A 9408-nucleotide genomic window follows, 5' to 3' on the forward strand; every position below is an offset into this window, starting at 1 on the left:
TAGACAATCTGGGGGCTGGCCCCATGGCACAGTGGTTAGGCAGCCCGAGTACGTGGGTTCAGATCCCAGGTGTGGACCTACACTACTCATCAGCTATGCTGTGGCAGCATCCCACATATAAAGTGGAGGAAATTGGCACAGATGTTAGCTCAGGCTAATCCTCCTCAAGCAAAAAAACCAAAAAAAACAATCTGAATGGACCCATAACTAATAAAGAGACTGAATCAGTAATCAAAAATCTCCCAGCAAAGAAAAGCCAGAACCTAATGGCCTCACTGGTGAATTCTATCAAACATTTAAAGAAGAACCAATACCAATCATTCTTAAACCTTTCCCAAAAAATTGAAAAGGAGAGAACATTTCCTAACTCGTTCTATGGGGCCAGCATGAGCCTGATACCAAAGCCAGACAAAGACATTACAAGAAAAGAAAACTACAGGCCAGTATCCATTATGAATATTGATGCAAAAATCCTTGGAGCCGGCCCCGTGGCCGAGTGGTTGCGTTCGCACGCTTCACTTCGGTGGCCCAGGGTTTCGCTGGTTCGAATCCTAGGTGCGGACATGGCACCACTCATCAGGCCACGCTGAGACAGTGTCCCACATGCCACGACTACTAGTACCCACAACTAAAAAAATGTACAACTATGTACTGGGGGGATTTGGGGAGAAAAAGCAGAAAAAAAAAAAAAAAAAGATTGGCAAGAGTTGTGAGCTTAGGTGCCAATCTTTAAAAAGTAAAAAAGTCCTCAACAGGATACTAGCAAACTCAATTCAGGACCATTTTAAAAGGAGTATACACCATGACCAAGTGAGATTTATTCCCGGAACGCAAAGAGGGTTCAACATACGAAAATCAATCAGTATAATACACCACATTAACAGAATGAAGGAAAAAAACCACATGATCTCAATCGATGCAGAAAAAGCATTTGAAAAAATTCAATACCCTTTCATGATAAAAAAAAAAAAAGACCAGTAAACAAATTAGGAATAGAAAGAAATTACCTCCACATAATAAAAGCCATATATGAAAAACCCACAGTGAACATCATATCAATGGTGAAAGGCTGAAAGCTTCTCCTCTGAAGAACAAGGCTCTCACCACTTCTATCTGACATAGGACTGGAGGTTCTAGCCAGAGCAATTAGGCGAGAAAGAGAAATAAAGGCACCCAAATCACAAAGGAAGACGTAAAAGGATCTCTGTTTACAGATGATATGACCTTATGTGTAGAAAACCCTAAAGATGCCACAAAAAACGGTTCAATCTAACAAATGAATTCAGCAAAGCAGGATACAATGCCAATGCACAAAAATAAGTTGCATTTCTATATCAGTCACATTGTTTCTACAAACAATAAACAATCTGAAAAAGAAATCACAAAAACCGGGGTGGCCCCATGGTGCAGCATTTAAGTTCGCACGTTCCGCTTCTGCGGCCCAGGGTCCGCTGGTTCAGATCCCGGGTGCGGACATGGCACCGCTCATCAAGCCATGCTGTGGCAGGCGTCCCACATATAAAGTAGAGGAAGATGGGCACAGATGTTGGCTCAGGGCCAGTCTTCCTCGGGGGGGGGGAAAAAGAAATTACAAAAACAATTCTGTTTAAACTAGCAACAAAAAGAATAAAATATTTATAAATTAACTAAGAAGGTGAAAGACTTGTACAATGGAAACTGAAAAATGTTGCTTAAAGACATGAAAGAAGACAAATCAGTAGAAACATATCCCATATTCATGGGTTGGAAGACAGCGTTGTTCGGATGTCAACACTACCCAAAGTGATCTCAGACTCAAAGCAATTCCTCTTAAACTCAGGATGACGTGTTTTGCAGAAAAAGGAAAAAAGCCGTCTTAAATTCATATGGAATTTAAGGGACTTTGAATAGCCAAAACAGAATGTGGTGCATCCACTCAGCGGCATATTACAGAGTCTTGTAAAGGAAGGTGACTCTGCCACAAGCCACGCCGTGGACGAGCCTCGAGGACGTTGCACCGAGTGAAGTAAGCCGATCAGGCCTGCTTCCAGCCCCCTGCCCTGTCCTCCCCCCGGGAGCCTGGCCCTGGCAGGGGACTGCTGCTTCCACTGGGTGACAGTGGCAGGCCCTGCTCCCACGCCTGACCTCTGCCCTCCAGGGAGCCCACCATGAAGGGGTGGCCAGACACTGCTCGCTGGCTCCCAAGTGTCCTTAATTAGGATGAAATACTACTTATATCATCCAGCTTGTGTTTGGGGCAAGCTCAGTGGATAATGGGAGAAAATGTGGGAGAGTTCACCTCTTTCCTTTGCAAAAAAGCTCTCAGTTCATAATACTGAATCCATGCGGGGGGTGTGCATGGTTGGGGACACATGGGAGACGGCAGGAGAGCAAGGGAGTGTGGACACCTCAGGCTCTGTGGCCTCGTGGGGAGGGGGAGCACAGGGTCCTGATCCTACCTCTGTCCTCAGCTCCGAGGGCAGTGGCCTTGGCTGGGGGCTGGCTGAGCCCACCAGAGCAGGGGCCACATTCATCTGCCGAGCCCCCTCGCCCTGGGCCCAGAACTGTGCCTGCCCTGGTTGGCACTCGATATGGATCTACCGAATGAATGAATGAATGAATGAACAGATCACCAAGCAGGCTGAGAGCTCCCTGGTAACAAAGACTTTGTCCTGTTCATTTGTTTTCCCGAGAATCGGGCCCTGACACGTCTCGGCAGGTGTGACGATGATGAGCGAGGAGGTCCCAGCAGTGACAGGACGAGGATGGGGAGGGGCTGGCTTCCAGGGTTTGGCAATCATGAGAAGGGCCACAGAGCCACCAACCTCCGGGTCCCCGAAGCTGAGACATGGGCGCTGGTGTCCTTACGGAGGAGGGGTCATCTGACCACTAGTGGCCCCGAAGGGGACGAATAGCAGCCCCCGCAGAGCAGTCCCTGGAGCCTCCATCCCAGCTCTGGAGACCCAGGCGCCATGGGGCTGACAGATCACTGAGCAGCTGTCTTCTGCCTTCGGTGCCTTTGTTTATCACTTAAATACCTTCTTCAACTGCGTCCTAAGCAGGTTTGAAGCTACTTCTAACAGACCTTAGAAGAAATAATAACTCGTAGGGACCGCTGTTGACAGCTGCATGTCCCCCCAAATTATCCTGGCCTCGCACTTCAGGAGAACCAGGCTGGGAGCTGAGAGCAACCCGTGCCCTCCCGGGTCCGGCACTTTGAGACCGCGGACGCCCCTTCTGGACAGCTGAAGTGTAGGAAGAATTTAAAACAACGCAAATCCCCAAATATTGTTTGGGTCTGGAATGCAGCTTGAGGCCCTGCCGGCCACGCGGGTGCTCCCGCGTCTGAGCCCCGGCCCAGGCCGGGCTGCGTTCATTGGGGTGGCACTGTGGGCACACTGGGAAGGGCAAGAAAACGCCCTGTTAGCGTCTCGAGGCCTGAGATGGGCGAATGAATGTTTGCTCGGAGATAAGATGATCTCTTCACCGTCAGCCTGGAGCACTAGGCAGGATGGCAGTTGAGTCAAGGCCACAGCGAGGACTTTGGGACTGGGCCCCGCTCGTTGGGACCCTGTAGCCCAGGCACTGCGAGGGGACAGATGTCCCGGGCAGCCTGGCCTGTCTCCATCTCTTGGAGCCATCTGTCCACCGACCTGGGCCCCGGGAGGGCTGGCAGACTGGCCTGAGGCTCTGAATCGGCAGAATTCTTTCACAAGAGGGGCCTTGGCCACCCCGGGCTGCGGGCTGCCGCGGGGGCATTGACTGGGCTTGACCGTCCGTTTGTGGAGGCTGGGAGAGGAGCCGGGATAGGGCCTCAGCCAGCCTGTGGCGCCACCCCCGATTCAGGGGACAACATCCACAGTCCAAAGTGGGCTCGTGGAACGGCAGGGCCAGCCTCCAGCCTCAGTGGTCCAGACCCAGGAAGAGGGACCCCGGCTGCCCTCCACGCCCTGGGCTTTCTCTGCCCCACAGGGACAGGTCCGAGGCTCACCTGCCTTTGCAAACCAGGCCCTGAGCAAGCCCTGAAATGAACTAAAGGGGCACCACAGCCCCCCAGAGACTGCCAACTGCCGCCACCTCCCCCACGCTCCTGCTCAAGCCACCCCATGGCTCCCCACTGTCCACACAGTAGGGTCACGGTCTGAGGCCCCTTCTCATGGACTCAACCCAGCCCACCCTGAGAGCTTCCTACTGGCCCAAGGCACCACCCCCCCGATGCTCCTTCCCTGCCGCCCCCCAGTGTTCTGTGTCTGGGATATTCTTCTTCCGGTCCCTCCCCTCTACCCACCCCCTCGAGGGCCTCACGCCCTTCTCAGCCCAGCTCAGGCACCCCCAACCCGTCTGCGGAGCCACCACCCACCACACCTGTGGAGGCCAAGGACCTTCATTGGCTCCCCCACTGATAACGGAGACAGCCCAGAGGCCCCTCTCGGTGAGCAGCACGTGGTGCCTGCACCTCAGCTGGTATGTGCATGGGTCAAGGATGCAGGCCGGGAGGCTGGAACATGGACGGCGCATGGCCCTGAGTCTGCCCCGCAGAGGCAAGAAGAGGGGCCGTCAGGGATCTCTGCTGAGACCACAGTCAACCAGATGGACAAAGGGACCCCTCCCGCCCTGGCCACTGTCCCTCAGACAAAGCAAGGCCGCCTCCTGGCTGCAGCCAGCTTCACGGATGAGGGACTTCTGAGCCGGGCTGGGCACTGAGACTGGGGTACAAACTCAAGCATTTACCGCCTGCCAGACGCTGGTCAGACACGCAGAGACAGGGACATCCAGGGTCCAAGCAGCCAACTAGCCCTCCACCCAAAGGCCTGAGTCCTTCCATGAGCTTTAGTCCAGGCTGACGCTGGGCTCCTCCTGTGTGTCCTACAACTTGTAGGCGCTCGGGTGGCTCTCAGCAGTGTTCTTTGCATGATTTAGAATTATTTTTAAAGACAGAGTTCCTAACAAACAACCCATTAAAAAATGGGTAAAGAACTTGAACAGGTATTTTTCCAGAGAAGACATACAAAGGGTCAACAAGCCCATGAAAAGATGCCCAACATCCTCAATGTCATGAGGAAAACGCAAATCAGCCCCAGAGAAACACTGCCTCACACCCATCAGGGCAGCTCCTATCAAAAGACAAAGTAAGTGTTGGCGAGGCTGGGAGAAACTGCACCGTTGGCGGGAACGTCAAACGGTGCAGCTGCTGTGGAAAACAGTATGGAAGTTCCTCGACAAAGTAAACGTGGAACTGCCAGCTGATGCAGCAGTCCCACCTCTGGGTCTGTCCTCAAAGGAACTGAAAGATGCGTGACCACCCATGTTCACAACAGCTCGATTCACAACAGCCACAAGGTGGAAGCAACTCAAGTGTCCATCAACAGACGGATGTGGTCCATCCACACAGCAGAATATTACGCAGCCTTAAAAAGGAAGGAAATCCTGACACCTGCTACAGCACAGATGCCCCTCGAGGACACCATGCTCAGGGAAAGAAGCCAGACAGACACAAAAGAATAAATACGGTAGGATTCCATTTCTATCAGGACCCAGAGGAGTCAAATTCATAGAGACAGAAAGGAGCGTGGTGGCTTCCCAGGGCTGGGGGAGGGGAGGGGGTTTAGTTAATGGGGACAGAGTTTCAGTTTGGGAAGATGGAAAGTTCTGAAAATGGATGGTGGTGATGGTTGCACAATAATGTGAACGTGTTTAATGCCACCAAACTGTACACCTAAAAATGGTTAAGATGGTAAGTTTTACGTTCTGTGTATTTTACCACAATTTTAACAAAAAGAAAGCAGATTAGTGGTTGCCAGGGGCTGTGGGCGGGAGGAATGGGGAGTGACTGCTGACGGGTATGGCACTTCCTTTTCGGGTGATGACAAAGTTCTGGAAGGAGATAGAGGTGACGGCTGCACCACAATGTGAATTACTAATTGTCACTGAATTGTCCACCTGAAAATGGTGAATTTTATGTTACGTGTCTTTTACCACGACACAAACAAGTGCCGTGGGGCACGTGGCAGAAGCGCCAGGGCGCTCTCCGCCCGGGCCTCTGTCCTGGACCTTCAGGGCCAGCCCTGCCCCGCCTGTGGTGGGAGAGTCGCCCCCAGCTGTCCTTGAGCATCTCCTTCCTAACTCTCGCCCACCAGTGTTAGCTCAGCTTTGAGCGACCTAACTAAGCACAGGTAGTGGCCACAAAGGCCACGTGGGCCCCAGCCAGCTCTCCTGAGGGGACGGCATGGGGTGGAGTGCACGGGGATGGGGGGAAGGCAAGGGCCAGGCTCTGAATTCCCTGTCGCCTGGGTCCACGGCCAGCCTGACAGAGTGCACGTAGCACTGCACAGAGCTCGGTGGCCCCTCCACGGAAGGCTCTGCATGCTGACACAGAGACACTGTGGCACCATCACGCCCCATGCTCACATCCTGCTGTTCGGCAGACACACACTAGGACCCTCCTCGAACTCGACCCGGAGAAAGCTCAGGGCCACAAACAAGGGCCACCAGTCCCACAGGCACGGCGTCCTGCGCCTGCACTCGGTGTTCTGGGGTAACGGTGGGGCAAGAGCAGATCTGCAAACCCCAAGAGTCAAGGCAAAGGTTTGCAAAAGCGGGGGCTTATCTGGGGAGCTTTCTACCCTGAGCTCACAGGGGGAAAGGTTGGCGATTACTCAAACATTTCATAACTCTGTGGAAAGATTGCTCACAGGGAAGGGTGAAGGTCGACAAGGCTGTCTTACCTGCGGTTGTGTTTTTATCAGCCAGCGAATCCTCATCCTGGGAAGACCGTCTAAAGCCCAATGTGTTTGGAGGGCCAGCGCTGGCGGCATCGCATGATTTAGAAGCGCTAGGCACGGCCCTGCCGTGAATTGCTCCCATGTGACAGATAGCAAGATGGCCTGAAGGCTAACGTGCTGGGATTAGCTGTGCTCAGCCTGACGTCGGGTGGAAGAAATTTTTTCTGTTTTTTTTCCTAAACAACAAATAAGTCTCTTAGATCCTTATCGTTATTATTCCAGTGGTCTCTGATGTTACTGCTCCACTATCTTTACGATAAAAAATTAATTCTAAAGAGGGTGAAAGATTAACTGCAGAGGAGTAAGCACTGAGGTTTGCGGGGTGGCGGGGCTGACTGAAAGCAGGAATCAGGGTCAAGGAAAAAAGGCATGGCAGCCTCCCTGGTGGCCCTGTGGATGCCAGACATGGCAGACTTGGGACACAGCCTGGGGGACCCTTTTCAGGAGCTCCTGGTGGCCTCGAAGGCCTCCTGGGCAAGAAGGTGCCCCTGCCTTCCCCGGTGAATGGAACTTCACCAGGCGAGAGGGGGGCCCAGAGACCTGGAGGGGTGGACGTGGGGGCCACACCAGGCTACCCATCAGGGCCAGGGGTTCGGGTGACCAGGGGCAGGGGTTTGCCCTCCTGCCATAAGCCTGGCAACCCTGTGGGCCCACCATGCTCTGGGCCAGGAGGCGTCCCCAAGGGGGCTGTGGTCTCACAGCACAGAACTTGGCTGGGGGCTCCAGAGCCAGCTGTCCCCCTCCACGTGGGACCTGAGAAGCCGCAGAAGGAGCGGGTCTGGGCATTCCCAGGAGGGTCAGCTGGCCAGAGAGCATGAAGCAGGCACGGGCCCCTCAAAGCACCCTTTGTTCAGGGGCCTGCCTGTGGCCAGCTGCTCCCAGCCGCGCACCCGTGGTGAGGGCTCATGGGCCTCCCGGTGACATGTGCTGGGCACAGCTGGGGCCCTCAGTGCAGGCTTGCTGCCTGGCCTGCACAACACCAGCCCCCACCCCAGCAGAGCTGCCCCAGCCCGGGGGAGGCGCCACAGTGTGGCGCTGCGGAGGGGCGGGAGGAGGACAGAGGCTGGGAGGAGGCAGAGAGGCCTGAGCAGGGGCGGGTCCTGTCTGCTGGGGTCCCGCTGGGGAGCTGATCCCCACCTGCCTTCCCTTAGCCGTGGGGAGCCCTCTTGCTCAGCTGCTCCCCCTTGGCCCCGAGCCCCGCTGAATGTGCAGCCCATGACACTGAAAGGGCCTGCCCCCTGCTCCCTGTGGCCCGTGGGCCAGGCCCTGCATCAGGCACCAGGAGAAGAGGGAGGGGTGGCCCTACTGCCCGGGGAAGCCCCACTCCCCAACAGGACAGCGAGATACAAGATCACCAAGCCCCCAGGGTGGTGACCAGGGTCGGCCGTGCAACCCTCCAGGCCTCAGTGTCTTTGTGTGTAAAATGGGGGTGCTGGCAGCACCCACCTCCTAGGGCAGTGAGGAGGATGGAATGAGTAGAGCTCCCTCAGGCCTGTGGAAATGCCAGTGGAAGGGTCTAAAGGACAGGGTGGTATGGGATGGCCCTAAGAGAGAAGTGGGAAGGTGGGAAGGTGGGAAGGTGGGCAGGCCTGGAGGACGGCGCCATGCAGAGGGGTGGGGAATACCAACCCTGTTGGGGCCTGCATGCCACCCTCCCACCCCTGCAGAGGCCTAGGTCCTGCCCTGCCCAGACCTGTCTCAGGAACCCCACGCTGCCCTCCTGACCCCATATGATACACCCTAAGCCCTTCACCCCGCCATGCTGGACCCAAGCTGTGTCTTCCTGGCCTCCCCTCCCTCCTGCAGAGGCGGTGGGACTCATCCGAGCCCAGAGGACCTGCCCCCCACCCTTGGCTGTCTCCCTGAGGCCAGGGTCTGCCAATCCCACCTCAGAAGCCCAGCCCAGTGCTGAGGCCCAGCATGGCACCCGCCTGGCAGTCAAAGTGCCACATGGGAAACTCCAGGTGGACGAGACTCTAGCTCCTTCCACAGCTGCTGGAGGGGTACTAAGTTCCAGGGGGCTGAAGGGGCCCAGGAAGACCCACAGTACCCCTAGGGTGGACACTTCTTCCTGTATGGGTCTGGGGTCACCTGCCTGAAGTCACTGGGGCTTTGGGGTCCCCACTCCAAAGCCTCTCCCAACAGGCCAGCACCCTGAACTCCCATGAGGCCCCGTGAGTCGTAAGACCCCGAGGGACGCAGAAGCCCCCAGCCCCGAGACGAGAGCCGGGAAGGGCCAGCAGCTCAGCGTGCCAGCCCCACCTATCAAAGGCAGTCACGGGTTTCAGGGTGACCCTGGAGGCACTGGGTCCCTTGCACCCGAGAACCAGTCCCACTGGCCAGCTGTCTGGGCGGCCATTCTGCAGACCGAGCAGGAGAGGCCGGGAGGCTTGCTCCGTTGCCCTCAGGCAGCTCGAGGCCTGGCTGTAGGGCTGCCCGCTTCCCCCACCCTGGGTTCCACACTCAAGCGGCTGCCTGGGGGTGCCAGGGACGTGGGGGGGTACGCTCCAGGGGCTCCTTTTTCCTTGATGGGCCAGTGCCACCCCCTGGCTGGGGTGGGGTCCCCTGTGCCACCCCTAGCCTCACAGGAGCCATGTTCAAACGTTTTGTTACAACTCTACAGGCTTAGTGGCCAACAAGGCAGGGC

Source organism: Equus caballus, unplaced genomic scaffold, assembly GCF_041296265.1.
Source record: "Equus caballus isolate H_3958 breed thoroughbred unplaced genomic scaffold, TB-T2T haplotype1-0000016, whole genome shotgun sequence".
Classification (NCBI taxonomy): domain Eukaryota; kingdom Metazoa; phylum Chordata; class Mammalia; order Perissodactyla; family Equidae; genus Equus; species Equus caballus.